The following is a 23,325-nucleotide window of genomic DNA, read 5'->3' on the forward strand; positions in this document are numbered from 1 at the left end:
CAATTACCCAAGCCAGTACTGTATCCCCTTCTTTCCCGGTTGATTTAGAGGAACGAAAGAGTAGACTGACCAGGTGACAGTCATAACTTCTACTTCAATGAAAATATTGCTGTTTCTCCAGGCAGAATCATTCCTTCTTTTGGAATTAAGACCTCTAGGCTAACAGAGTTTGAGGCGGCAGATACAGAAAGCAAAAACCTCACTACTGAGTCACTGCGAATAATAGTGAGTGGTTTCATTTCCATTTTCACTCCTGCATACCTGGAACCATGAATTGTAGCTATAGGGAATACAGCCTTTACCCATGGCTCTTACCCTACTAGTAAGCTTAAGGAGTGTATTCGTCTGTTTTCACACTGCTGTAAAGAACTGCCTGAGATTGGGTAATTTGTAAAGAAAAGAGGTTTAATTGACTCACAGTTCTGTATGGCTGGAGAGGGCTGAGAAAACTTACAATCATGGCAGAAGGCAAAGGGGAAGCAAACACGTCTTACCATGGCAGAGTATGAGAGAGAACTAAAGGGGAAGTGCCACTCACTTTCAGACAACTAGATCTCCTGAGAACTCACTCACTAGAACAGCGAGAAGGAAGTCTGCCCCCATGATTCAGTCACCTCCCGTCAGGTCCCTCCCCTGACATGTAGGGCATACAATTCAAGATGAGATTTGAGTGGGGCCACAGAGCCACATCATATCAAGGAGATTAGTTGATAAATGGTGTTTTTAACACAAGTTCATCTCGCTATGGGCCCAATGGATCCCTGAAAGCATCTTGTTTGTTTGTTTGCTTTTTTTCCCCCCTAATTCTTGAATGATAAATAGGAATCACCAGAATCCTCAAATAGTTTCCCTGACCTGTGGAGTGAGGGCTAATATAAAGGAAAAGGTCAAGTAGAAGCCACTAGAACTGTCTCCACCTAAGAAAAGAGTAAACAAAAAGCAATTTCACATTACTGGAGAGATTGCAGAGATCTGTGTCACCATCAAGGGCTTGAAAGATGCAGGGGTGGTGATTTCCACCATATCCTCATTCAACCTTGCTATCTGGCATATACAAAAGACAGATGAATTTTGGAGACTGACATCAACTTATTATAAGCTTAACCAAATGGTGACTCCAACTGCAGCTGCTCTACCAGATGTGTTTTTTATGGCTTCAGCAAATTTTCACACTCTAGTACTTACTATATAGCTATTGATCTGGCTAATGCTTTTTTTGACACCTCTGTTAATAAAGACCACCAGAAGTAGTTTGCTTTTATCTGGCAAGGTTGGCAATACACCTTTACTGTTTTATGTCAGAAATATATTGACTCTCTAGCTTTACATCGTAATTTAATTATCAGGGGTCTTGATCAACTTTCCCTTCTAGAAGATGAATACACTGATGATATTTCTTTAATGACGTTGAGCTATTGGCCTCTGAACAAGAAACAGCAACTCCTGTAGACTTACTGATAACACATTTGTTTGTAAGAGGGTAAGAAATAAATCTGACTAAAATTCAGGGGACTTATTTCTTAGTGAAATTTCTAGAGATCGGCCTGGCTTGGTGGCTCAAGCCTGTAATGCCAGCACTTTGGGAGGCTGAGATGGGTGGATCACAAGGTCAGGAGATCGAGACCATCCTGGCAAACAAGGTGTAAACTCCGTCTCTACTAAAAAAAATACAAAAAATCAGCCAGGCGAGGTGGCGGGCACTTGTAGTCCCAGCTACTCGGGAGGCTGAGGCAGGAGAATGGCGTAAACCTGGGAGGCAGAGCTTGCAGTGAGCTGAAATCCGGCCACTGCACTCCAGCCTGGGCGGCAGAGTGAGACTCCATCTCAAAAAAAAAAAAAAAAAAACAATTTCTAGGGATCCAGTGGTGTGGGGCATGTTGAGAGATCCTGTCTAAGGTGAAAGATACATGATTGAATCCAGCCCCTATTAAAACCAATAAAAGAGACACAATGCCTAGTGAGAGTCTTTGGATATTGGAGGGAACGTATGGCTCATTTGAGTGTGTTGTCTCACCAAGTGACACAAAAAGTTCCTAGTTTTCAGGGAGCTGGAATCAGAGAAGCCTCTGAAACAGGCCCAAGCTGCTATGCAAGCTGCTCTGCCCCATGGGCCATATGATCCAATAAATTCAATGGTGTGTGAAGTGTAAGTGCCAAATAATGATACTGTTCAGAGCCTCTGGTATGCCCTTACAGATGAATCATACTGCAGGCTTGTAGGATCTTGGAACAAATCCTTGCAATCCTCTGTGACTAGCTACTTTTCTTTTGAAAAGGACCTTCTGGTCTGCTACTAAGCCTCAGGAGACGGCTGAACACCTAACCATAGCACACCAAATTCCAATGTGATCTGAGCTGCCCATTATGGACTGGGTGTTACCTGATTGGTTTGACTGTAAAGTTGGGTGTGCACATCAGTCCTTCATCATCAAATATAATAGCATATATCAAATTTGGCCTTAGTAGGCTCTGAGAGCACAAGCAAATTGCAAAAATAAGAGGCTCAAATGTGGCCTGGTGCAGTGGCTCACACCTGTAATCCCAGCACTTTGGGAGGCCGAGGCTGGCAGATCACAATGTCAGGAGATTGAGACCAGCCTGGCCAACATGATGAAACCCCATCTCTAAAAATATAAAAATTAGCCAGGCGTGGTGGTGGGTGCCTGTAATCTCAGCTACTCAGGAGGCTGAGGCAGGAGAATTGCTTGAACCTGGGAGGTGGAGATTGCAGTGAGCTAGGATTGTGCCACTGCACTCCCGCCTGGGCAACAGAGTGAGACCCTGACTTAAAAAAAATCCCACTTCTGCTATACCTTCTCTGTCCCAGCCTGCATCTGTAGCCTCATGTGGAGTGCCCTACAGAGAGAGGATAAGAAAACCTAGACCTGGTTTACAAATGATTCTATATGATATTCCAGCACCACCTGAAAGTGAACAGCTGCAAGACTAGAGCTTCTTTATGGAATACCCATTGTATTAGAGTTCTCTAGGGGGACAGAACTAATGGAATATATATACACACACACACATATATATATGTATATATAGGGGAGTTTATTAAGTATTAACTTTATGGGGACAGAACTAATGGAATATATATATATATATATCCTATATATATATATAATATATATATATATATAAAGGGGAGTTTATTAAGTATTAACTCACACAATCACAAGGTCCCACAACAGACTGTCTTGCTGAGGAGCAAGAGCCAATCTGAGTTCCAAAACTGACGAACTTGGAGTTCAATGTTCGAGGGCAGGAAGCATCCAGCATGGGAGAAAGAGGCAGGATGGGAAGCAAGGTCAGTCTCTCTTTTCACATTTTTCTGCTTGTTTATATTCTAGCTGTGCTGGCAGCTGATTAGATTGTACCCACCCAGATTAAGGGTGGGTCTGCCTTTCCCAGCCCACTGACTCAACAGTTAATCTCCTTTGGCAACATCCTCACAGACACACCCAGGATTAATATTTTGTATCCCTCAATCCAATCAAGTTGACACTCAGTATTAACACAAGTCCATCACTTGTCACTTGTCCAACACTTGTCCATCACAAGTCCATCACTTGTCAGCTTGAAACAATACACATATCCTGAGGTCATACATAGTCTTCAAATAAAGACCCTATTCAAAAAAATAGGGTCATAATTATGCCTAACATAGTGCAAATATCCTTTGTACAACCAGAAACACACCAATCCCCAGCCCAAATACTATTACATAAAGTTAACAACACTTAAATGCTGACAAAAAGTCAATAAGTCTTATGTGACATGATAAAGGAGAAAGGAAATAAAATGAAGATATTTTCTTAGTACAAGTGTATACATTACATGAACAAATGTGTTTTTAACAAATGGAGGAAATACTAATGACAATTGCAGTCCTCATTCCTATAGCTGGTCATGTGGTCATAGTTGGTACTGATGAGTACCTTCTTCTGATACCCATTCTGTATTCCCCTTGCCTTCAGCAAGCACTTAAGCACGTTACAGTTTTTTCTCTTTTTTTCTTTTTTTTTTCCTGCTGATGTGACCCAGACCTTCATTCCTGAAGAGTCCAGGTAATTTGTAGTCCTGCCTGAATTGGGCTGTTGTAGTTTCCCATTGACCTTAATCACAGAATGTGGTAATAATAAGAGACGCCCTAATGGATCTCCTGTATTCAAAGCATACTCTTCCTTACTCCAATATGCAGTAGTAGACTGATTTCGTATTGATAGTCTGAGCCAATCACCCCAGCCAACACTGTACCTCTCTTCTTAGCCTGTTGACATAAGGCAGGAGGAGCCCAATGTGTCTAAGTGGCCATCCTAACTTTCAGTTTAATGGAATCATTGTTGTGTCTCCCAGTGGCAGCATTTCTCCCTCTGGAACTAAGACATCTAGGCCAGGAGAATGTAATGTCGCGGGAAGAGGAAGAGAACATTTTGCTACTGAATCACTAGGGGTGATGGTGAGTGGTGCCACTTCTACTTCCACCCCTTGATTTCTGGACCCATGGATGCTGGCTCTGGGATAAACAGTACCATATATTGGACACTGATTCAGAGCATACACGGCCTTCTGGAGAACTTTGCCCCAGTCCTGCGAAGTATTGTCACCTAGTGACATACTAATGGCACCGTAATTGTGACTTCAAAAGGCCATTCCACCGTTCTATCAATCTAGCTGCTTCGGGATGATGGAGAACATGGTAAGACCAGTGAATTCCACGAGCATGAGCCCACTGCTGCAATTCTTTAGCCATAAAGTGAGTGCCTTGGTCAGAGACAATGCTGTGTGGAATACCATGACAGCGGATAAGACTGATGGTAGTGTTGGCAGAAGCAAGGTGTGCGAGATAGGCAAACCCACATCGAGAGTAAGTGTCTATTCCAGTGAGGACAAACCTGTGCCCTTTCCACGATGGAAGAGGTCCAATATAATCAACCTGCCGCCAGGTAGCTGGCTGATCACCCCAAGGAATGGTGCCATATCGAGGGCTCAGTGCTGGTCACTTCACTGCTGCTGGCAAATTGGGCACTCAGCGGTAGCCTTATCCAGGTCAACCGTGGTAGGTGAAAGTCCATGTTGCTGAGCCCATTCATAATCTCCATCCCTGCCACCATGGCCACTTTGTTTATGGGTTCATTGGGCAATAAAAGGGGTGATAGGTGAAAGAGGCTGAGTGCTGTCCACAAAATGGGTCATCCTATCCACCTGATTATTAAACTTCTCCTCTGATGAGGCCAACCATTGGTGAGCACTCACCTCACATGGGATACAAATATCTTCACAGTTTTGAATCATTCAGAGAGGTCCATCCACATACCTCTTCCGCAAATTTCTTCGTCATCAATTTTCCAATCATGCTTCTTCCAAGTCTCTGACCATCAGGCCAAACCATTGGCTACAGCCCAGGAGTCAGTATATAATCACACATCTGGCCGTTTCTCCTTCCATGCAAAGTGTACAACCAGGTGTGCTGCTTGAAATTCTGCCCACTGGGAAGATTTCCTTTCACTGCTGTCCTTTAGGAATGTCCTGAAAAGGGGCTGTAGTGCTACAGCTGTCCACTTTTGAGTGGTGCCTGCATATTGTGCAGGAGCATCTGTGAACCAGGCCCTCGTCTTCATTATGTTCCTTGGTTCTCCACTTATCTCCACTAATCATAGGGAACTCCCCATGAGGCATCAGTGCAGGCTGGGGGAGAGAGGGCAGGGTGGCAGAAGTAGAGACCATGGACATTTGAGCCACTTCTCCATGTAACTCACTTGTACCTTCAGAACCTTCTTGAGCCTGATCACGTATGTATCACTTCCATTTCGTGATGGAATGCTGCTGTGCACAGCCCACCTATGGCTAGATGGGTCAGAAAGCACCCAATTCAGTTCAGATCACGTGGCGACTTAATGACCCATAGTCAAACGTTCAGTTTCCACCAAAGCCTAGTAACCAGCCAACAGCTGTCTTTCAAAAGGAGAGTAGCTCTCTGCAGGAGAAGACAGGGCCTTGCTCCAAAATCCTAGAGGCTTCCAGTGTGATTCATCTATGGGGGATGACCGAAGACTCAAAACAGCCTCCCTGTCTGCCACTAACACCAAGCACCATTGGATCTGCTGGGTTATGTGGCCCAAGTGTCAGAGAAGCTTGCACAGCAGCCTGGACCTGTTGCAGAACTGTCTCCACTTCTGGACCCCACTCAAAACAGACAGCCTTTCAGGTCACTCAATAAATGGGCCAGAGTAACACACCCAAATGAGGTAAGACTCTCAGAACAATCTTAATAGATTTGATATTTAGTATCTGCTTCTGAAGCTGGGAGATAGAATCCCTGAGTTCATCATTGTCTTTCATCACTTTGTCCACTGAACTTAGAAGCCACCAACCAGATTCTTTACGTTCCTTGGTTCTCCACATATGGTCAAAGGTATTATGTAGAGAGTCTCTAAACTCCTTGCCTCTCAAGAGAGGTGAATGAGGAGTGTCAAATGCATTTATTTTGCATAACTCTCTAAACAGTTCACCCTAAGAACTATCAGTGTTCTCCGTACTATTAGAAGTAGAGTCCTTGTGTTTTGGGGTCGAATAATATTAAGCAGCCAACTTCAGAAACCCCAAAACCAATGAAAGAACTCCATCCTTAATATTCTGTTCTTCTAGAACCACTCCTGGTATGAAAATCTGTATTAGGGTTCTCTAGAGGAACAGAACTAATAGATATATCCACATATATATTATATATATATATATATATCTCCATATATATGGATCCATATATAAAGGGGAGTTTATTAAGGATTAACTCACATGATCACAAGGTCCCACAATAGGTCTTCTGCAGGCTGAAGAGCGACAGTAGTCAGTCTGAGTTCCAGAACTGAAGAACCTGGAGTCTGATGTTTGACGGCAGGAAGCATCCAGCATGGGAGAAAGATGGAGGCTGGGAGGTTAGGCCAGTCTCTCTTTTCACATTTTTCTGCCAGCTTATATTCTAACCACGCTGGCAGCTGATTAGATTGTGCCCGCTCAGATTAAGGGTCTGCCTTTCCCAGCCCACTGACTCAGTGGTGAATCTCCTTTGGCAACACCCTCACAGACACACCCAGGATCAATACTTCGAATCCTTCAATCCAATCAAGTTGACACTCCGTATTAACCGTCACACCCATGAAAGACAGTGGTGAAAGGAAACCCTCATAGTGGACAGAAGTTTGAGGAGTGCACCAGGTTGTTCATTTTGCTTGGAAGGAGAATGAGTCAAATAGGTCATTATATACTGATTCATGGCTGTGACCAGGACCTGAGTGATTTGGCTGAATGGTCAAGTACTTAAAAGGAACATAGTTAGAAAATAGATGACAAGGACACTTATGGGAGAAGCATGTGAATAGACCTCTCTTCATGGATAAAAACCATGAAGATATCTGTGTTTATGGTAATTCTCATCAAAGGGTGACTCAGTTGTGGAGAATGTAAATAATCAAGTGGATAGGACAATTCCTTGTGTAGATACCAGTCAGTCTCTTTCTCTAGCCATCCCTTGCGTTGCCCTATGCGCTCCTGAGCAATGTGGCCATGGTGGTTGGATAAAGGTGATACATGGGTTCAGAAACATGGACTTCCACTCTCCCAAACAAACCAGGCTGAAGCTATAACTGAGTGTCTAATCAGCCAGCAGGAGAGACCAGCACTGAGCCCTTGATATGGCCTCATTCTCCTGGTGGATCAGCTGGATAGGTTGCAAGTTGCTTACATTGCACTGCTTCCATCATGGAAGGGACAGTGTTCTCTTCTTAACTGAAATAGACACATACTCTGGATAAGGATTTACCGTCCCTGAACAACGTGCTTCCACCAAAACTACCATTTGTATACTTACAGAATGCCTATCTGCTGTCCTGGTATTTCACACTGCATTGCTTCTTATCAAAGAATTCACTTCACAGCAAAAGAAGCATGGCAATGTTCCTTGCTCATGGAATTCACTGGTCTTAACATGTTTCTCGCCACCCTCAAGCAGCTGGCTTGACAGAATAGAATGGCCTTTGAAGACAGTTATAGCATCAGCTTGCTGGCAGTACACTCCAGGGCATGGTAAGGTTCTCAGAAGACTTGTGCACTTTGAATTGGTGTCCAATATGTTCTTATCCCCAGAATTTCTATGTAGTTACACTTATTAATGTTTTAGCAGGCTTCTTTTAGAGCTTATCCATGAAAAAGACTATATGTCCAAAAGTCTATCAATATTTACAGTATAGCTAGTATGTTACAAACTCACCATAATTCTTGTGTGGCTACTGTGTAATAGGCATCTCCATGTTGGAAGCCACAGAATAGCATAGGAAGACTCTGAAATTTATTTGAATGCTAGTTCCAGCACATTTTAATGGTGAAATTTTGGATAAGTCCAATGTGAATATGATAATACATGAATATCTAAGCCCTATTTAATTTTCTCTTGATCTTTCCCTAATTATGTTTCTTCTTTTTTCCTTTCTTCTGTCCTTCTTTTATTTTTTTTCTTTTCTTACCCACTTTTCATTTCTAGTTAGTGTCAGTTATACACCTGGCCCTGTATTCAGTGCAATGGATAAAAAGAACGTTAACTAACTAGGCATGCTTGCTAGCAAAGTTAGGTGTGGATGTTTGCATATAAACAAATAAATCTAATGAAATTATAAGTACAGTAACATTGCTAGTGAATACACATTTTAGAAGGACAAATGTGGATGTAATCAACTTTACTAAGTGAAAGAGAGATGCCAAGAAAATGTGGAAGAACAAATGGAATTTGAACCGGAATTTGAAGAATGGCAGGTGACTTCTGGGGGCTATAAGGAAATTTAACAGGGATGCTTTACTTGCTTTACTGATTTTTAGCAGTTGGTTAAGCCAAGCAGAAATTAGTTAAGTCAGGCAACATGCAAAACATATCATTCTTCCAAAAATAAAAACGTTTTGAAGTGAAAACGAGACACTTACTTGAAGCAGGCTGTTTCAGAGTTGGAGAACTCAATGAGGCTCCAGTAAAAATACTAGAGAGAAGAAATTCTGATGCTGTGTAAAATGTGAGCTCTTCATATGCCCTGTTTCATCTGAATAATTGGATAATTACCATATCATAAGAGTAACAATAACAACAGCAAGATTATGGAGTGGTATGAAGAAGAAAGATGCAGATGAAGGAATCACACTGGATTTCCTAGAACTGGTAATGCATAAGCTGAGTTTTAAAAGATGAATGTGAATTAGAAAATTCAACAAATGGGCGAGGTGTGGTGACTCATGCCTGTAATCTCAGCACTTTGGGAGGCCGAGGTGGGTGGATCACAGGGTCAGGAGTTCGAGATCAGCCTGGCCAACAGGGTGAAATCCCATCTCTACTAAAAATACAAAAATTAGTTGTACTTGGTGGTGCATGCATGTAATCCCAGCTACTGGGGAGGCTGAGGCAGGAGAATTGCTTGAGCCCAGGAAGGGGAGATTGCAGTGAGCTGAGATCATGCCACTGCAATCTAGCCTGGGTGACAGAGCAAGACTCCATCTAAAAAAAAAAAAAAGGTTTCTGGATCTGTGATAAGAGATGAATTAAGGAGAAAAGCAGATAATGAAGGGCCTGTTTGTCATATAGTAGTACCCCCATTATCCACAGGGGATATGTTGCAAGACTATAATGGATGCCTGAAACTAGATAGTACTGAACCCTATATACACTATATTTTTTCTTTGATATATATATGTACCAATGATAAAGTTTAGTTCATAAGTTAGGTAAGAGATTGTAAGAGGTTACCCTCAATAACTTATAACACAATAGAACAATTATAGCAATATGCTATAATTAAAGTAAGATAAGGATTACTTGATCACAAGTTCTGTGATGCTGCAGTCAATCCGGTAACCGAGAAGGCTATGAAGTGAGTAAGTATACACGGTGTACATGCTGAACAAAGGGATGATTCACCTTCCGGGTGAGGCAAAGCTGGACAGCACACGATTTCATCACACTATTCAGAATTGTGTGTGCAGTTTAAAACTTATGAATAGTTTATTTCTGGAATTTCTCACTTAATATTCTTGGACTGAGGTGGACTATGGGTAACTGAAATCTTGGAAAGGGAAACCTTGGATAAGGAGGGACTACTTTACTGAGGAACTTGAATTTTATAAAAGTAAACGGGGAGTGTGTGTTATTCCTGCTACATTTTTTTAGAGGGTTCTATATTCTGGACATGTTTTCTTGTGGTCTTGGTCCTCCGTGGGATTTACCTCTGCTCTTAGTATCTTCAGTTGCAACTGTCAGCTCTCCCTGAAGTAATTCCCATGGACTCTCCCTGTCTCACCCCGTCTAGACTTCTGTGGGTACTCAACTGACTCATTTTGGCCCCAGTGGGTTCATATTATCATATCCAATATGGTGCAATTTGTTTGAGTTAAGGTAATGTATGTGAGTTGGTGGCAGATGACTCTTGCTGCTACACAGTGTAAGGAAATAAGTTCAAAGATAATCCGACACTCGCAGATCCATGTGAGTTTCCGTACAGAAGAGTTTTTCTATCACTAGAATCAAAACTAAAGCTAAGCACATTTGTGTCTAAAAAAAAAGAAAAAAATCTCTGATTTACTTCCTCATCAAGATATTCTATAGTTACCACACGTGGGCATCATTGTCAGTGAAGAGAGTAATTTTGGAATTTGTTTGTAACCAAATGGCAATAGGAAAGATTATACATAAAATCTTTTGCTTTGTTGCTTGCTATATCTCAGCCTGGATGTTTCAGGTAAGAAATTATGTATTACATATATATCATGCAAGAAAGAAGATAAATGATTTATAATATTTAGTCTGACTCTGATTCATTTTAATCTTATTTCTCTTTATTTGGAAAATGAACAACAAGCAAAAACATCCTAGTATCATTCTACTGTTTATATACCTAATTAGAACCATGCAAGTCATTTTCTGGCAGTGTTTTCTCTGATTCAATTCCAGAGAACATACATAATTATCGAGGTAGTTTCAACTTTCCTATTTTTTTTTTCATTTAGTAAATTAATCCAAGTTCAAGATTTTCGCATCTATTTCATACAAAATGGGGAGATGCCTATGAGGTGTTAATATTCTCCTTTCCTGAGGACACCGCAGAAAGGAATTAAGTTACCTTACATGGGGGAAAAGCTTATAGAGCTTCATAGACATTAGAACGTAGACTTTTTTTTTTTTAAACCAATGATTTTTAGAGAATTATTTATTCTGTTTTTTGTAACTTTTAAGTTCTGGGGTACATGAACAGAATGTGCAGATTTGTTATATAGGTAAACATGTGTTATGGGGGTTTGCTATACAGATTGTTTCAGGTATTAAGCCCAGTATCCATTTGTTATTTTTCCTGATCCTCTCCCTCTTCCCACCTCCACCCTCTGGTAGTAGGCCCCAGTGTGTGTTGTTCGCCTCTGTGTGTCCATTTGTTCTTATCATTTCGCTTCCACTTATAAGTGAGAACAATCAGTAGTTGGTTTTCTGCTCCCGAGTTAGTTTGCTAAGGATAATGTCCTCCAGCTCCATCCAAGTCTCGGCAAAGGACGTGATCTTGTTCTTTTTTATGGCTACATAGGGGAATTATTTATTCTAAATAAAGTTCGTATAGTGGGAATTATTTGTTCTAAAATATGGATGATGTAGATGAAAACTTCTGAAGATTATCGATGAAACTAGTCCTGACCTTGTCCTTTAAATTTACATTATGTAATTTTACATGCTCTAAAAAAATTAGAAATTTCACAAAGAACTCTTAATGGACTTCGAACAAATGTCCTTTCAGACCATAGTATTTGTCTTCTGTGGGAGCTCATCTAAGTGCGGAGCTCATCTGCATATTCCTTCATTTATTTGTCAAGTATTTATCTGCTCAATTCCTTGCATCTACTAGTTGCTGAAGACACAAAAAGGAAAACACACAGTCTCTGATCTGAAGGATTTCAGACTCTACTGTAGAGGTAATTGGTTGGTAAACAAATAATTTCACATAATGTAATGGCCCCATTTCTTTTTTTGGATATAAATATTTGCAAAGACAAACTTGCTCATCCCAACAGTAAAACTCAGAAAAGTGACAAAATAGATTGTTAAAATTCCATTATTGTCATGAAACACACATTGTGTAATTTCTTTTTTTTTTTTCTTTTTTGTTTTTTCAGATGCAGTCTTGCTCTGTCGCCCAGGCTGGAGTGCAGTGGCAGGATCTCGGCTCACTGCAAGCTCCGCCTCCGCATCCAGGTTCAAGCCATTCTCCTGCCTCAGCCTCCCAAGTAGCTGGGATTACAGGCACCTGCCACCACGCCCGGCTGATTTTGTATATTTTTAATAGAGACGGGGTTTCACCGTGTTAGCCAGGATGGTCTGGATCTCCTGATCCGCCCGCCTCGGCCTCCCAAAGTGCTGGGAGTACAGGCGTGAGCCACAGTGCCTGGATGTGTAATTTCAATTATTTTAAAAAGGCAGAGATTTGTTTCATGGCTAAGGATGGTCGATCTTGGTGAATGTTTATTACTTACTGATTTTTGAATGTTAAATAAGCTTTTCCTTCTTGAGATAAATCTCATTCAGTTATGATGCATTATCTATTTTTATATATTACTGAATACAATTTGCTAATATTTTGTTAAGACTTTACACTTTTTCTCATGACAGTTTCATATTTTCTTCTACTTTTGGTATTAAAGTCATGCCGCTTGCATTATCTTCTGGAAGCGTTTTTGTACATTGGTATTACTTCTTTCCTAACTGTTTGATAGAATTGCCCAGTAAAGCCATTTAAGCCCTGGAAATTTCCTAGTGAGAGGATGTAAACTACAAGTCCAATTTATTTCATAAATACAGTATCATTCTGATTATTTATTTTTAAGTAAGAATTGATAATTTGCCTCTTAATTTGTCCACTTCATCTCGGTTCTTAATGTATGAATATAATGTCATCTACAATAATAGAATCAAATTAGAAATCAATAGGAGAATGACAATAGAAAAATCACAACACATGGAAATTAATCAACAAATTTCTAAAAAATGTATTGGTCAACAAGAAATCTTATAAAAATAAAAAATACATAGAGATGAATAAACATGAAGGTACAACATCTAAAAACATATGGAAAAACTTTGTTTGGATGAAATAGCATACCCATGTTTTCCCTGTTCCAAACCCTTATATGCAATTATAAATTCTGGAAGTGACAAAAGAGACAAAAAAAAAAACTCTGAAAAGTAATTGAGAAAAATAAATCAAGGATCCTAGGACAGGAGGAACAAAACAAAGGCAGGGTGTCTGTTGTTCCAAAAGTACCAACAGAGGGAGAGCATCCAGACCGAGGATTTTCCTCACCATTTAGTGACGTGACAGACATAACTAAAAAGAGCCTGTCTTTTTTTCAAGTTGGGCAGAAATATAACTAAACAAACTAGCAGAATCTATTGACATATACAAAACACTACATAGGTACAACTACAGCAGAATGCATATTGTTTTTCACTTCATAAGCCCATGAAATATTCACCAAGATGTACCATAGCCTGCGCTATAAAACAAACAGAAAGCATTTTAAATTAATTTAAAATTTTTAAAAGGTATATTTCTTACCATAATTAAATCAAATGAGAAATCAGTAGTATCATGATAAAAAAATTCTAAGCCTTAAAATTAAACAAGTAACTTTTAAATAATCCATGGGTCAAATAGAAAAGTCAGCTTGTAATGATTTGTAGGGAGAAGCTAGAACAAAATTTAGAGGACAATTTATAGCACTAAATGCTTTCATTAGATTCAAAAATCACACACTATGCTCAACTGATGTTTGACAAAGGAGCAAAAACAATTCAATTTCAACAAAAGGTGCTAGAACAATTGGAAATTAACAGGTGAAAAAAAATGAAAGAAACCTTGAACTAAATCTCATACAAAAATTGAAATAGACTTAAATGTAAATGCTTTCACTACAAGGGAGAAAGTTCTTAAATTAGTAATAGATGTTCTTCCCTCAAGATACTGAAAAAGGAAGAGCAAATTAAACTGAAAGCAAGCTGAAGGAAGAAAATAATAAATAGCAGAACTAAAAAATTAAAGTGAAAAAGACAGAATATTGGGAAAATCAATAGAGTAAGTATCTATTTATCTGAATAAATCAATAAAGTTGATAAGCCTCTAGCAAAACTAAAAAAGATAAAAAGAGAGACAACCTAAATCATCAATATCTAGAATAAAATAGGAAAATATATTCTGCAGGCATCAGAAAGATAAGATCATACCATGAACAACTTTATAAACATGAATTTAAAAACCTGTAAGAAGTGGATTCTTGAATGGATTCCATAAACTCTAAAATTTATCCACACACCTAAAATGAAATAATCTGAATAACTTCATTAATTTCAAGAAATTGAATTTATAATTAAAATTTTCCACCCTCCCAAAAAAACCTGAAACTAATATTTGTCACTGGAGAATTTCATCAATTTAAATAATACCAGTTTGTAAATATCTACTAGAAAATAGCACAGTCCACTCTATCACTGGATCTTAAAAAAAAAAATAGAGGAGAGAACGCTTTATAACTCATTTTATGAAACCAGTATTACTTTGATATCCCAAACAGTATAAAACAGTATTAATAATGAAGGCCAACATCTCTCATGAATTTTGCTATAAAATGCCCTTCAATATATTAGCTTACGCAATCAAGCAATGTGTATAAAAAGTTACATACCATGAGCGATGGTGAGTACTGGGTGTCAACTTGATTGGATTGAAGGATACAAAGTATTAATCCTGGGTGTGTCTGTGTGGGTGCTGCCAAAAGATATCAACATTTGAGTCAGTGGGCTGGGGAAAGCAGACCTATCCTTAATCTGATGAGCACAATCTAATCAGATTCCAGAGAATATAAAGCAGGCAGAAAAACATAAAAAGGAAAGACAGGCCTAGCCTCCCAGCCTACATCTTTGTCCTGTGCTGGACGCTTCCTGCCCTTGAACATTGGAGCCCAAGTTATTCACTTTTGGGACTCGGACTAGCTCTCCTTGTTCCTCAGCTTGCAGACAGCCTATTGTGGGACCATGTGGGTCTGTCCCTCTAAGAGAACTCTGATTAATACACCATGAACAAATAGGAAATCTTCCACAAATGTCAGGATGGCCTACTGTTTGAAGGTTGGTCAATCAATATAACCTACCAGATCAAAACTTAAAGAAAAAATTATCTATCAATTAATGCAGAAAAAATATTAGACAGAAGGTAACATCCAGTCATGAAACAGTCTTATAAAGTGGAAACAGAGGGGAATTATCTCAATTTGATAAAGAACAATTAACAAATACAAAAAAAATTACAGATGAGAGTATATTTTGGGTAAAAGATTGATTTTTTTCCTCCTAAAATAGAGAACAAGCAAGAATGCCCATTCTTATTATCCCTATTCAACATACTATTGAAGTTCTAGTCACTGTAATTAAGGTAAAAAAGAAATGTACAAGACATACAGATTTGAAATAAATAAATAAAACGATCTATATTTGCAGATGGCATGACATAATTGTCCATGTAGAAAATCTCAAGAAATCTAATAATATTAATAACTCTTCCTACAATTTATATGTAAGTTAAGCAAGAACACAGGATAAAAGATCAACACAAAAATTGATCACGTTTATGTGTACTAAAAATAGTCATGCAATCAACAAAATTAAAAGCATAATGCCATCTACAAATGTTCCAAATATAGTAACATATTTCAGTACACTATTAACAAACATGCAAAGGATCTGTATATAAAGTATTTTTAAATGTTGATGATAGAAATCAAAGAAGATCTCAATAATTAGATAAACATACCACCATCTTAATTTGCAGGACAATGTAGTAGCATATTGGTGAAGACAAAGAAACTTAATGAGCTCAGATAAAGACTTACACACTTATGCTCAACTGACTTTTGACAAAGGAGCAAAAACAATTCAATTTCAACAAAAGATGCTGGAACAATGGGAAATTCACAGGTGGAAAAAAATGAAAGAAATCTTGAACTAAATCTCATACAAAAATTTAAAGACTTAAATGTAAACAAAAAACTATAAAACATTTAGAGAAAAGTATTTAATCCCCTAACTCCCCCTCCCCCACAAAATGCACAACAGAAATAGAAGACAGTTTTAAATATAAAGGCAAGGCAAGGAGTTCTTAAACTTGTCAAAACAGAATTATCTAGAAAAGGAAAAACTAACAAATTGGACTTCATCAAAATAAAAACTTTTGCTGTGTGGAAGCCTATGTGAAAAGGATACAAAAACAAACTATAAATGTGAGGAAGTATTTGTAACTGACATATCTGACACAGGAGTAGTTTCTACATTATATCAAGACCTCTTCAAAATCAACAGTACAAACATCCAAATAACTGACAATACCAAGTCCTGGTGAGGATACAGAACCACTGGAATTGTATACATTGCTGGCATAAATCCAAAATGGTATAGCCATTTTTGAAAACAGTTGGGCAATTTCTCATTAAGTTTTATAATAATAATAATAATAATTATTATTATTAATTACCATATGTCACAGCAATATCACTCCTGTTATTTACCCTTGGAAAGAAAGCCTGTTCATGAATAGAGAGGTTATTAAAAATCACCTAAATCTGGTAAAAGCACAAACATCTTTCGTTTGCTACATGGTTAAATAAACTGTGATGCATTCATACAATAGATTATTTCTCAAAAATAAAAAGGAGCAGACTAATGATATACATAAAAACACAGAAGGAGCTCAAATGAAACATTCTGTTTTAAAAACATCAGACTCAAAGGGCTATAAACTCTAATGTTCTATTTATATAGGATTCTGATAGAGGTAAACCTATCAGTGGCTATTTAGGGGTAGGAATTGGAAGAATGAGGGACTGCAAAGTCTGTTCTACACTTGTGCAAAGGAGCACAGGACATTTGATATTTGATCTACACTTTAATTATGGTGGTTGCTAAAGGACTGTGTATCTTGTTAAAACTCTTAGAAGTAACACCAAAGAGAGGATTCAGCATTTTACTTTAATAAAAGTATAAATGGCATAAAAATTGTGAAACACATAGGAATAAATGGAAAAACAGACATGTAAGACCAAACAACTATAAAACTATTGAGATAAATTAAATAAATGGTGAAATACATTATGTTCAGGGATTGTATTGTTCATTGCCATTCTCTAAATTTATCTAAAGACTTAAAGGAATTTCTACCAAATTTCCAACAGGCTTTTCGTTTAAAATAAACTCTAAAATTTATTTGGAAAGGGTAAGTTTATTAATCTGCAGAAAAAAAGTCTTGAAAACAAAGAACTAAGTTGGAAGATGTATTACTTGATTTTAAGATTTACTCAAAAGCTATACTAATCAATCATTGGTCAAAGGCTACATAAATATTTCTGTGAAAGATAATAGAAAGTCATATGTGATATATAAGGGGTGTGTGTGTGTGTGTGTGTGTGTGCGCACGCGCATGTGTAGGCAATTTATTTTCAACAAATATACCAGAGTAATTAATGAGATGTTTTCACAAAAACTTTGTTTTATGTTTTCATATAAACTTTGACTCTTTTTCTCCCCAGACACAAGGAGTATTCTGAAATGGATCATAGGCCTACACGTGAAATTCAGAATCATAAGGCTTCTGGAGACTGTAATAGAAAATTTATAACATTGTGGTAAGAACAGATTTCATGGACAGGATACAATAAACACAAACCATAAAAAGGTGTAAAATTGGGTTTTATCAAAATTAAAAATTTGACTTATCAAATGACAACATTAAGGATACAAATAGGCAAACTACTCTCTAGGAAAAATAGTTGCAGCAATATATGAAAAAAGAACTCTATCCAGAATACATAAAGAATATTTATAAATCAATATTTAACAATCTAATAATTACTAGGTAACATAATTGAATAGACTCTTAACAAAATAAGATATACAAATGGTCTGTAAGGCATGAAAAGATATTTGATATCACTATTAATCAGTGAAATGGAAATTACAGTTACAATGATATTCCACTTCATGCTCACTAGAATTTTTACAATTAAAAACAACTAATAAAAACATATCTAAGGATATGCAAAAACTGGAGCCTTGATACTTTGCTAGTGGGAGTATAAGATTCAAACATTTAAAAAATATGAACCAATTTTCTAGTAAGTTTAATCATAACAGCATCCAGCTGGAAAAAAAAGTCCCTCAACTTCTAAATGGATAAACAAATTGTGTTATAACCATACAATTGAATACTTGACAGCAATTTGAAAATGTCTACCATATTAATCAAAAACATTAATATCAAAAGTATTGTATTAAGTTAAAGGAGCCTGCCCAACACAATAGAATACATAGGATATAATATCATTCATATTGCATACAGTAAGTCCTCACTTAATGTCATTGTTAAGTTCTGAAAAATGAGACTTTAAGCAACATGGTGTATAATGAAACCAATTTTTCCATAAACTAATTAGTATAAATAAGAGCTAAGATTCTGTGACCTATTTCTGGTCACAAAATCATCACCAAATTTCTAAATAAAGACCAAAATGTTTATAATATTAATCATTTAAATAAATGTGAAATATACATGCATTTCAGAAAGATTAAGAAGAAGCAGCAAAGCAATCATCTGATTTACCTAATTATTCTATTTCAGGATTTCAGGTGGTCAGATTCTACCTCAGCAGGTCAGGGAACAAGGTGGGAACCAACCCTGGATAGAACACCATTCCATTGCAGGGCACACTCCCACATTCACACTCATTCACACCAGGACCATGGAGACATGCAAATTCACCTCACGTGCACAGCTGTGAAATGTGTGAGGAAACCTGAGTACCCATAGAAAATCCAAGGAGACATGGTAAGAGTGTGCAAACTCTACACAGTGACTCTGGCCAGGAATTAATTTTTTTTTTCTCATCAACATTATGATGAAATGAGGTTGTTCAAGAACAATGATATTCAAGGAACTGCTGTGTAACTGAAAGGAAAACCAATCTATGGCAGTAAATATCACATATTTGCAGGGGGAGGAAGCTTACCGTTGACTAGAAAATCCTATAATAAAACTTTCAAGGAGACGGGAAATAATTGTATTCACTATTTTTGGTAGTGGCTACAAAGGTGTATACAATTGCCCAAACTTATTGAATATAAAATTTAAGACCTGTGTAATTTATTGCATATTATTTATATCTCAAAAAAATACAGTGTGATGAGTCCTATGAAGGTTAAGGGCAGAAAGTTGGAGAAGGCATGAAAGAAGCACTCAACCCAGGCATGGAGGCCCTGGGTGTACCTGAAATTTCTCCCAGCCAATAGAGAAGACAAGGCCTTGAATAAAAAGCCAAGTTGAGTGTCACAGTGTAGAGAAACTAGAGTGAAAATTCAAGCTAGATGTGATCCTCAATTTCTTTATTTTGCTTTGACGTTTTAAATTGTTCCAGTCTGTTCTCAATTATGCCAACGGATAATAGGGAAAAGCATTTTATCCTTGATTGGGTGAGACTCCAGTGTACCCCTGAGACCACCGTGGGTGTTGGAGATGAAGTATGTGAGGAAGATGCTTGAGGTCCTGGTTCTCAAAGTGTGGACTTCAAAGTGTGGTCCTAGGAACCACAGCACATGTATCACCCGGGAGCTGGTTAGAATTAGAAATTCCTGAGGCTCAATTTAGACCATCTGAATCAGACACTCAGATTGCCTAGTAATTTGTGTTTTAAACGTAAGCATTCAAGTTGATTCTGATGTAAACTGAGTTTGAAAAATCGGTCTTCAGTGGCAAAGAGTATGATCAGAAAAAAACATTTTCATGGCTGCAAGAGTCAGCGCCTTCCTTCTTGGCTTTTCATCTTTGTTCTATCCTAGAAGATTAAGATCTAATTATTTTATGTAGGTCTGAGGTGGCCCTTAGGTATTTACATTGCAATAAATCCCATGGGATGCTGCTGCAGCTGGACTAGACACCACAGAAAACTGAGGATTATATAATTAAGGACAAAAAGTGTCTTTATATAAGGAAAGGGAAGCTTTCTAGAGGAGGTGATACCAATGTGAGCATAAAAGGGATAGGTTTTAGCCACAAATGTAAGAAGTAATTTCTATTTTAAGAAATAGTATGTACAGTTGACTTTTAAATAATGCAGAAGTTTGGGAAGCACTACCCTACCACTGTAGTCAAAAATCTACTTACAACTTTTGACTTTTCAAAAACTGAACTGCTAATAGCCTACTGTTGATCAGAAAAGCCTACTGACAACATAGTCAATGAATTCATATTTTGTATGTTACACATATTACATTCTTACACTAGCACAAACTAGAGAGAAGAGAGGTTATTAAGAAAATTATAAGGAAGAGAAAATATATTTACTATTCATTAAGTGGAAGTGGACCATCACAAAGGTCCTCATCCTCACCATCTCCATGGTGAGTAGTTGGAGGAGGAGGAGGAAGAGGAGGGTTTGGTCTCACTGTCTCCGGGATGGCAGAGATGGAAGAAAATCCACCTATAGGTGGATCCCTGCAATTCAAACCTGTGCCTTTAGTGGGTCAACTGGAATAAGAGGACTGCCAGCCAGTCAAAAGCTACAAGCTAAGAGTTGAGATGATGTGAATCAATTAGGTTGGTAGGAAAATCAATAAGAATAGTAAAGAGATATATTATTCCATCATTAAAATGCCAGTGGGCAATAGTAGAAAATAAAGGCTGCATGGATGGGCACAGTGGCTCATGCCTATAATCCCAGCACTTTGGGAGGCCAAGGTGGGCGGATCACCTGAGGTGGGGCGTTCAAGAGCAGCCTGACCAACATGGAGAAACCCTGTCTCTACTAAAAATGATAAATTACCCGGGCATGGTGGTGCATGCCTGTAATCCCAGCTACTTGGGAGGCTGAAACAGGAGAATCGCTTGATCCCGGGAGGCCGAGGTTGCAGTGAGCCGAGATCGCGCCATTGCACTCCAGCCTGGGCAACAAGAGCAAAACTCCATAAAAAAAAAAAAAAAAGAAGAAAAGAAAAGAAAGGCCACAGAGAACAATGGGGGCTTACCCACTGATTGACCACAGCACATGCTGGTGGCTGATGGCCTGCCTTCCACCTACTTGCTTCACCGAGTGACTCTCAAGTCCTTTGGAACTGGGTTTCTGTTTTGTAGCCATGTAAATTGATCTTGATCTGCTCCTTGCTAATCTCTAAACCTGTCACACTAGTCTCTTCATATCTTTTGTGTATATCTCATTCTGTTCTCCTCACCTAATTTCCTTTCACCAGTAAAGAAATTTGTTTAGTGTAATACACACTTCGCAGTCATTTTACATATCTTAACCAGCTTTTTAACCTGACAACTGCTACTGAGATATGCATTGTTCCACTTTCCAGATGAGGGAATTAGGACTCAGATGGCTTAAGTGTCCTAGCCAAGGTCATATGGGTTGTTAGAGACAGAGTGACCCTGCAGACATACTCTTTATAGTCTTAGATTATTACTAACTTTGATTCACCCTGGCTTCAGGATTGCTTTCTGGGAAGTCAGTGGAAGGAAGAAGAAATCATTCTTAGACTCTTTCCAAAGCATAACTCTTAATGTTTGTTGCTGCCTTTTAATTTTCCCCTGCTGCCTCCTATTACTCGTCTCAGTAACTGCATTATTTAACTCTATTAAATATTTAGGAGTGCAGCATGAGAGATGTCATACAAAATAAAGTTTTATTATCCACAGGATACAGGTACACACATAAATTATGTGCAGAGACAGATGCACAATCCAGAGAACGATTATGCCCCTGGGGGAATGACGATTGTTGTATCATCAGCCCGAGCTCATATTCTTTGCCTTCTTTCCTCTCAGGCTTGGGTCATGGCACGGCTATTTATGCCTTTCTGATCTCAAAGCGGAATGACCTCACTGCAGTGTTCCGCTGGGAGACAATGTCAGGGCTGATCATAGAGCTGATTCACTGTGCCCCAGGCGACAGAATCCATCCTTCAAAAGGGGTAAAGGTCAGCAGTCTCTTAGATAGTTCCAGTTCTGTGGTTACAGATTGCATCCATTTCCAGAATGCTTAGCCTCTAACTCACATGCAAGGTGACCTGATTGCTAAACGGCAAACTTAGAACTAGAACCCTGTATTTGCTAATCTTGAAAATTCTTTGCATTTACTTTTGGGTTCCAGGAGTTAATTTTGCCCTCCTATATTGAATTTGGTGATTGTTGCCCAGCGGTGATGAAGTGACTGTGCGTAGAAAGAATAGATCATGCTGACTTTCTGAACATAACTTCTATAGCAGCAACATCTGCATATCCACACTGCCTCTTCCTCTGATGGTCTTTCCACCTGAATGCCTTCATGTGCACAAGCATTGAGCCCTGGCAAATAGTTACTACACAATAAACATTTGCTTATCCATTCATTTTTTAACATATATTTATTTGTAACCATTTTATGCTAAATTTTGTTTTAGCCACTGAGGATAAAACACTAAGTGATAGAAATAAAGACTGTACTCTCTAGATCCTAGTTGGGGAGACAGCTACAATTAAATAAATACATAAATGAATAAGAATTGCTTAGTGCAGTGGCAGTGTATAAAGGAAATTTTGGAACATATTAGTTATTGAATGTTTAATAAGTAAATATGTGTCATAAGGGAATGTATCTCTGAATTATGTAAAAAAGATTACCCTTTAGCTCCTGATGGACAATAAAAATAGTAATAATAATTGGAGGTTATAAAACCAATATGGGGTTAAATAAAAAAATATGGTGGTGATGGCAGTGTGGTAGGGAGAATAATGACCCCCAAGGATGTCCAGGATGTTCTAATCCCTGGCATTTGTGAATATGTTACCTTACATGGCGAAAAGGACTTTACAGATGTAAGGAGAAGGGCCTGGAGATGAGGAGGTTATCCTGGGCTATCTGGTCCAATCTGATCACAAGAATCCTTAAGAGTTGAGAACCTTTCCTGACTTGATCAGAGACAGATGTGACAACAGACCAGGTTCATGGAGATAGCATTGAATGAAATCAAAATATTGTACCCCAAATATACTTCTTTGACATATTTTGTGATGACTATTCAGAAGGCCTGCAGACAGAAGGAGGCCTGCTAAGCTGTCTTTTGTGGGGGAGATTTGCATCTGTAGGGAATCTGCATTGATGCAGACATGCTTTCTCTGAGGCCTTCCCTTGTCCAGAACTGGGGAAGATTAACTGAGAGTCTAACACCTCTAAAGGTCTGAA

Source organism: Colobus angolensis, unplaced genomic scaffold, assembly GCF_000951035.1.
Source record: "Colobus angolensis palliatus isolate OR3802 unplaced genomic scaffold, Cang.pa_1.0 Scaffold20, whole genome shotgun sequence".
Classification (NCBI taxonomy): Eukaryota; Metazoa; Chordata; class Mammalia; order Primates; family Cercopithecidae; genus Colobus; species Colobus angolensis.